Here is an 8277-nt window from a genome sequence, read left to right as displayed (position 1 = left end):
TCCATCTATGACCATGATCCCCTACCATGTTTATTGATTAATGATGCATGTTATGTTAAATTAATTAATGGAAATGTGCAAATTAAATGCAAAGCTAAAGCCAGTTAGAAATTAAAGGGTAGGACAAATTTGGGGTATGACACCCTGGTAGTTGGTAGCACTCAATCTCGTGTGGAGTTCGTGCACCATATTCATCACTTTTATTCATATTTCAAAGTTTTATATTTCATATATCATTGTGTTTTAATATGATTTGTTGATATGTATGAGTTCCTGATGATAATTGGAGAAGTTCTGAACCCTTATAGCAAATCTTTGGTGTGTGAATCATAAAACACCATTGTTAGGGCTCGAATAACACAAGCATTTGGATTCCTACTTTTAGAGTGTTTCGAAGCAAAATAATTGTATATTCATGCTCAGGGAGAAGAATCAAGGTGATCCATGGCCTTGGTTGCGATTAAAGTGATTGATTTTACAAGTTTGTGTTTTTGCAAGTTTCGCTACGAAGAAATCGTAGCTATTTCCCAGAATTCGTAGCTAATTTATAGTTGCGTGTTTGAAATTTTTTATTTTTCAGATCTGCTACAAAACCTGTGTAGCAAAACCGTAGCAAATTTCTAGCTACGTCGTAGCAAAAGATCCAGTTTGAATGAAGAAGATGGAACGCGTGACGTGTATACGCGTTGCTATTGGTTCGTTCAAAGGCGCAGGGCCCCACTTTGACCATGCTTTGAATTCTTCCCATTAATTAAGGTTTTTGTTTTAATTTATTGGTGGTGGTACTTATAACAGCAAAAGCATGCAACGCATTTGGCAAGGAGTTTGTGCTGGTAACCATTAGGACAGGGTTTAAACCCCTGGTGTCCTCTTTATTTTATTTTTCAATTTTCTTCTTCTTTTTCTTTTCTTTTTCTATCCTTTTTTTTTTTAAATTAACCTAACATTTTGTTTTTCTTACTAATTAAAATTATAAATATTAGGATTAGGTTTCTAAAATTAATTCAATTTAGTTTAGTTTAATTAAGTTCTTTACTTAACTTTTATCACAAAAAATATATTTGTTTTAAATTAATTTAATTTTGTTTCTTAACTAATTTTAGTTAATTTAATTAGGATTAGATTAGATTTTTTTAGGCTATTTAATTAAGACTAATTTGTAATTTAAAATTTAATTGCACATAATTAGTTAAGTTAGAATATTTCTTTAATTAATTGAATTTAGGTTAAAATTTGTTAATTAGTTTAGATTTCAATTAACGTTAACACCAAATATTCTTTTAACACCAAATATTTTTCTCTCCACCCTCAACCTTTTCTCGACTTCCTGATTCGTCCGCTATTTATTTATTCGCGTATTTTATAATTATTATGTAATTTCTTCGAGTTTGTAATAGTTTAATTAGGATTTATTTTCTGCATTTTAATTACTTATGTAACTGCTCATGGGTTGTAGTAGTAATTAGGGCTTTATTTTCCGCATCTCCTTACTATGTAATCCTCCATCCCAAAGCCTTGTAATAGCGTAGGGTATATTTTTTGCTCTTTACTTTTCCGCATTATATAATTGCTAGATGTATGTGTTAGGATTGTATGGAAAGATAAAATCAACTACTAGATCACTTCTAATTCCAAGATAAATAAAATAACTGAATATAATACACTTGCACTCACTCACCTCTAGGGTATACCCTCTCTTGTTGCCTTCGAATATATGGTCAAGTCCCTCGAGCGTAGGGATACCTTTAGCAAATGTTGCCTACAATTCAAATCATAATAGTCCCTTCGATATAAAGATCATAGTCCCTTCGAGTTGCCTACGATGAGATGATTTTGTCCCTCGATGACCCTATGATAAAATGATGATAGTCCCTTCGAATTGCTACGGTATCCCTACATGTTACCTTTTATGACCATTCGATGACCCTTCGATATCCCTTCACATCCAATGCATAGGTGTTAGAACATAGTTTGGTTCTAATCAGATTATTAGTTTTTTGATGATAACAAGCAAATAAATTTTGTATAAGCAAATATGGTACTCTAATTATGTGTTTCTGATTTCAAAAGATGATTCAATACAAGTACCGTCAGAACTTGATGTGCAAAGATGAACAAATGCAAAGATAATAAAGTCTTAAAAGCAACTTCTGATCAAGCACCAGATCACTGCAAACTAGGGGTGGCAAACGGGCATGCCCGCCCCGTTTAGGCCCGCCCCGCAAAAGTCCGCGAAAAAACGGGGTGGGGCGGGGCGGAGCGGGCTTTTTTAAGAGTGCGAGTCTAAAACCTTGCCCCGCCCCGCAAAAAAGTGAGGGCGGGGCAGGGAAAGCCCGCGGGCATTTGCCTTTTTAGGCCTAAAAATAGTAAAATTCTATGAAAAAGCAAATGCCCACAAAAGCCCACAAAAAAACGGGGCGGGGCGGGCAGATTAAAGAGAGCGGGCCTAAAACCTTGCCCCGGCCCGCGAAAAAGTGCGGGTAAAACGGACTTTCCCCGCGGGCTGGGCCCGTTTTGCCACCCCTACTGCAAACACACTGATACAGAAGCTATATTCCAAGCTGAACAGAAGATCATGAAGTCTGATTCAAAAAGGAAGATACCGTTAAAAACATAATCATTAGCAAGGCGGCTGCAACACTCAAAAAATGCAACTCCCAAGGTTGATTAAGAAGCTATCCACATGCAGATCATTGGAGAAAACAAAAGCAAAAAGCAAACATGCAAGCATTTATTGCTCTCTCCAATAACCAAGATTAAACGGGAAAAAATATGAAGATATATATACACACAAAATCACTCCTTCAAAAGTGTGTGTGGTGTGTGCCTCAAACAAAGAATTGATACATACAAAGAACACCAACACAACACGATGAGCTCATTTTGTTTTGTTTGAAAAACTTGAAAAAGCATAGTGTGTATGTGTTTTGAAAGAAGGTGCCAATAAGGCAAAGTTTCGTAATTATCCTTGTGTCAGTCCTCAAGAATAATTATGAAGTGTTTTCGAAGTTTTGTTTGATTTGAAATTGTGGTGTGAAAAACATTTTTTTGTTGAGCAAGCAAATTAAGATCTACTTACCCTAATACTTAGTCTTTCCTATAATTTATACTTTTCTTTAAAGGATAAGATTAACCATACCATTTGTGGGTAGGTAGTCCTATCTATTGGACGTATACAGGACATCGACGGGTCATCGACGATCTTTGAAGGAAACATGATAGAGGTACCTTTAGCAAGTTCGAAGGGACAATCACCTTTTCGTAGGCAACAATTCGAGGGACAAGATCACGTATTCGTAGGCAACATCGAGGGTCATCGAGGGACCGTGATCTTTGATGATTTTTTAATCGAGGGACGTTTGCTATTGGGTACCTCTATATTAGAGGGACACGACCATTTAATTATTCGTAAGGCAACCAAAAGGGGCGTACCCTAGAGGTGAGTGTGTGCAACAATCACGTGCTTTAGATTCGAGTATTTAATCTTGTGTTTAAGTTAGCTAGCGTTTGATTTCGTTATCTTGCCATACACACCCTATTAGCATACATCTAGCAATTAAGTGGTGCAGAAAGTAAAGATGCAGAAAATAAATCTTAAGACTATTACACGGCTTCAGTGAGGGGGAGTATATAAAACCAAATGGGGAATGCGGAAAGTAAAAAAATGCGGAAGGTAAAAAATACGCTATTACACAGAAATAACCTTGTGACCTATACACTGATTTCTAATATGAAATAATTTAAACAAATAAATAATCAATCATGCGACAAACATTGAGAGTTTGAGAGTGAGAAGAAGAATCGGGAATCGAAATTGGAGTTTGAAAAAAATCGGATTTGAGGAGAAGTTAAATTCTGATTTTTTTTAAGTGAAAACTTGATTTTAAAATTAAACCTAAATTATTAATCCTAAATCCTAATTAATTTTAATCATGTTAAGAAAAAAGAAAAAAATCAAATTAAAAAACTAATATTTTTTGTGAATTTTGATTGGTTGATTTCAATGGTAAATTAACTAATTAAATACCCTAATTAAAATTCAAATTAAATTAGTTAAAAAATATTAAGTGAAAACCTAAGGTGTAATACTAATTATTAGTGGTTAATTGGTTAAGAATTAATTAATGGGTTAATTTTTGTGATTAAATCAAATTAAGTATTAATTAAAAAAGAAAAGAAAACTTGGAAAAAAGAAAATGTTAAGAAGAAGAGAAAACAAAAAAAGAAAACAAAGTGTTGGAGCCAGGGTTTGAGCCCAGCCCCCCTAGGTTACCATCATGCCTGCCTTGCCATCTACGCCAGTTTCATTGGTTGATGTATGGATGGATGGAAAATATTAAATGCAAAAACACAATTCCCTTGGTCCATTCAAACGCAAACACACATGGATATTTACCAACGAACCAGGAATCACAAACGTGCCATGCAAGCAGTCAACAGGTCAAACGTCATGTTCATCATCTTCTTCCTCCGCACCTGCAGATTTACCTGCGGAGTTTGGTACGATTTTACCTGCGCATTTTTTCGCGAGTTCATAGCCCTCCATTGTAGAAATCTGAAACCTGCAAAACAATGAGAGTTAAAGCGCCAACGGTACCCTACTCCCCTAAATCGAGGTCTACGAGTCCATTGGTGGTGTTATTTTAACTGAAACGCCCTGAATCTTGAGTTTCGAGGCTCATAACTCGTTATGCCCTATCAATGGTGTTATTCAGTTTAAGCCTTAAAGCCCTCATGTAAGACGTCCAACCTGTTCTAATGAATGCTCTAAACACAGACAAACATATCAAACATGGCAACAATGCACGAAATAACAGATTCGAATCTTTGAAATCTCACCAAACCGGCGTTCTTGAGAGAGTGGATCCTGGGCTGCTCTGAGCTTGAGTAATGATTAGGATCGACCTCTGGAAGCTTCAAGATGATGAATCAACGCCTAGCTTGGCTTGGAACTTGCTGGGAACAAAGTTTTATCGTGCCCTAGTTTTTGAGAGTTTTTGTGAGTTTGGTATCGATTTTGAGGCAAGGGTTTTTGTCCTTAGAGAGGCTGCATGAGTGTTTATATATATGGGGATGATTTAGGGTTAAATCTTTGGAAAGGAATCAAAGGTCTAATTGAAAAATATTTGATTTGGTTTTTTTGATTCAAAACTTTCTATTTCAAGTCCACACCTATTTTATGCATATTTATTTTTATTCTTGACCCTTGGATGACAATTTTGAGGTGATTAAATAATTGATGGGGGAATCACGAAATATTCATTTATTTAGTTATGATTTTGTTTGATTTAATTTGAATTTATATGTACAAATTCAAAAATAAAAGAAATAAAACCATAAAATAAGTAAAAAATGATTTATGGGCCTCTTATGAGCTTACTATCACGTGGATAACTTAAAAATATGGGCCCATTACTCAAAAGTTTGAAATTGCTCATTTAGGGTTCCATGCACTTTTCCCAATTTCTCCTACTTCTGACAATCATAATTCACTCAATATTTTTCCTATGAAGGTGTTCTAGGTCTTTTCGGAAAGCTTAAGAAGTCTTCTATAAGCCACTTTGGAACCTTTTTTGCATTTGGAGATTTTATCTTGATGATATTCACTTTTACAAAAAATAGCTTTTGTGACTCTTTAAAAGGACCAGTAATGTTTTGGCTCATACCTCTCAAATGATGCATTTCTTAGTTTTGGACCCAACACCAAAGTTGTAGAGAATTGAATTTCCTTGAGAATGAGCTTTGGTTGGACAATTTCTGATGAAGCATGTGATAGTTATGGCCAGTCAAAGTTCAATTGACTTTTTAGTTCAAAATCCTAATATAGAAGTTTTGACTTTTGATGACTTTGGATTTTTTCCTGATGAATCATGATCAACCCTTAATCAAATGATGAATGTAACTTCAAAATGTTGATGTTGACCAAAAATCATAAGTTTTGACTGTAGGTTGACCATAGTTGACTTTTGAGTTAGCATAGTTAATTGTTGACCTTTTGAGCCATTGACTGAGCAATCTTGTGAATCGAGGCTTGAAAATTGATATGGAGATCCTTTGAAGCATATAGGGAGCCATGAAGTCCACTTGAGGTGTCAGAAATCTCATTTCCCTGGAAAGAAACAAAACCCTAGTTGGGGACCTATTTCTTAGGAGAGGGATAAGCATGCTCGCTTCTTGTGTGGCCTTGAGCATCTGGTGATCATATGATTCTGAGGAATTTGCTTGAGCCAAAATACCTTGAAATATGATGGGCAAATTTTGGAGTATGACAGTTGCATTTGAATAGAAAAGCCTATGATAATGAGCTAAGGAGTGGTTGTCATTGTAGCAACTAACAAACTGAAAGCCTTGGATCCAGAGGCTTATTGACATTATCTCTGGCCAAACACATAGTCACAGGGGCTTTCGTTTTCTATAAAACTAATAATGTTACAATGATGATGTACATATGTTTTTCATTTTTCTTTAGGTTGACCGATTTAATAAGTTTATAGAAGTTATGTGGCTTTATCTAGAAAAGGTATGTTGTTTTATATGCTTCAACATTTAGTACATGGCTGGTTTTATATGCTTAAGATTATAAAACTTAATGAGTAGTGTACTTGTTCATGTGGTTTTTTTTTATCTGAGTTGAGTTATTTATGAAACTTACATTAGAAATTTTGAAAGACATATGCATTATGTTAGTTCCTATTTACACCATTTTGTTTCAAGTTAGCTTAGTATGTTTTTTTTTTAATTTAGCAATGTGTGGAATCATGAATTCTTTTTTAATGTTAAGCTGATACATTAAGTTTTGTCCAATCCTGTTACAATAAACAATTTTTGATAAAAAATCTTATATCAAACTATGAAGTGGTTCTTGCATAAGGCATAAGGTTGTGGTTATACGGTATGTTGTGGTGAACAAATCTAATATCAAATTATGAATCCATAGATTTAAGGATAACAACATGTAATCGTTTTCCATTCTTTCAACTTTTCATCACCCTGAAATTTTCAATTTATGAATAGTATTTTTATCCCAATTGAAAGGAATACTATAAATCTCATTTTTGTCATAGTTTATGAGTTGGTGTCCAAGTTAGAGGTCACACATGAGGAGATTCATCCCCGTTTTCTTTCCACATTGAATTATTTGTCTTAATCAGTGACTATTCTCTAAATTCTGAAATTTATTTTACCTACTGTTCTTACACCATGCAACATGTGGAGTTTAAGCTCTTAGGAGCCTAGAAAAATCATACTTTACAGGTGTTGGGGGCAGGATCAAATCCAACCACTAATTTAAATATAAGTGATAGTAAATGAAGAAGAGCAAAGTCAAATGTGTCTCCTGAACTGCTAAAAGCTATCAGAATTGAATGTGGGTTGCAGTAACAAACACAAATTTGCAATTCTTTTTTGATCAACTATCCACAAACTAATTGCCATAAATTTTTCTCTTTTGTGCACAAATTTTTATTTGTTTCTCTTCTCTTTCGGTTATTGACCACCGGTTCGAACTGACTCAAAATCCAACAGTGCAAGAAGAAATCAAGTAAGCTAACTGCTTAGAATGATTTAAGAAATTTAGTAGTTCCATTTCACGTGGTTGATGACTTTGAAATAAGGGAGCAACACCTCACAATTCCACTTTAATGATTGTCTATAAATTTTTTGTATTTTGTTTTAGGATATCAAAGTTTTGCTCCTTCCAACTTCAATCATAATGCTTCAAGTAGTAATTTTCTTTTTTTAGACCATATTTTCCAATTCATATATCAAGTTTAGCACATGACACTAATTTTGTTTTATTTCAATGACTGACAATGAATTTAATGTCATTGGATGTAGGGTGGAGGGATATGTTAAGTTTGTTGAAGTCCAGGAGAAGGGGATGGAGAACTTTGGTGAAGAAATGGAAAAGCTCTTCCAAAGCCCACAAGGAGAGCATTGCTGCTATGAAAAGGGGACACTGGGAGAAGGAGGTGGATATGGAAAAGAAGTTTGATGAAGACTTAATCAAACTCATGGAGAAGTACTCTCCATCTTAGCAGTAGAAAAAAGTCAATGGCTTTTATGTGGTGCATACAAATATAAACACATGGAATAGAAAGACAATGAATAGTTACAAGCGTCTAATTAAAATTTGAATGTTTTTATTATAATAACTCAAACAATATATTAATTAATTGTTTAAATTTTATAAATTAACATCTATGCTACTATTCCTGCTAAGACTATCATGAATACACGACAAATTTATGGCGATGTTTTGCTATATTTTATAATTAT

The sequence above is a fragment of the Vicia villosa genome, linkage group LG5 (assembly GCF_029867415.1).
Source record: "Vicia villosa cultivar HV-30 ecotype Madison, WI linkage group LG5, Vvil1.0, whole genome shotgun sequence".
Lineage (NCBI taxonomy): Eukaryota > Viridiplantae > Streptophyta > Magnoliopsida > Fabales > Fabaceae > Vicia > Vicia villosa.
The sequence above is the reverse complement of the archived record's forward strand: the minus strand, read 5'-3'. Positions refer to the sequence as shown.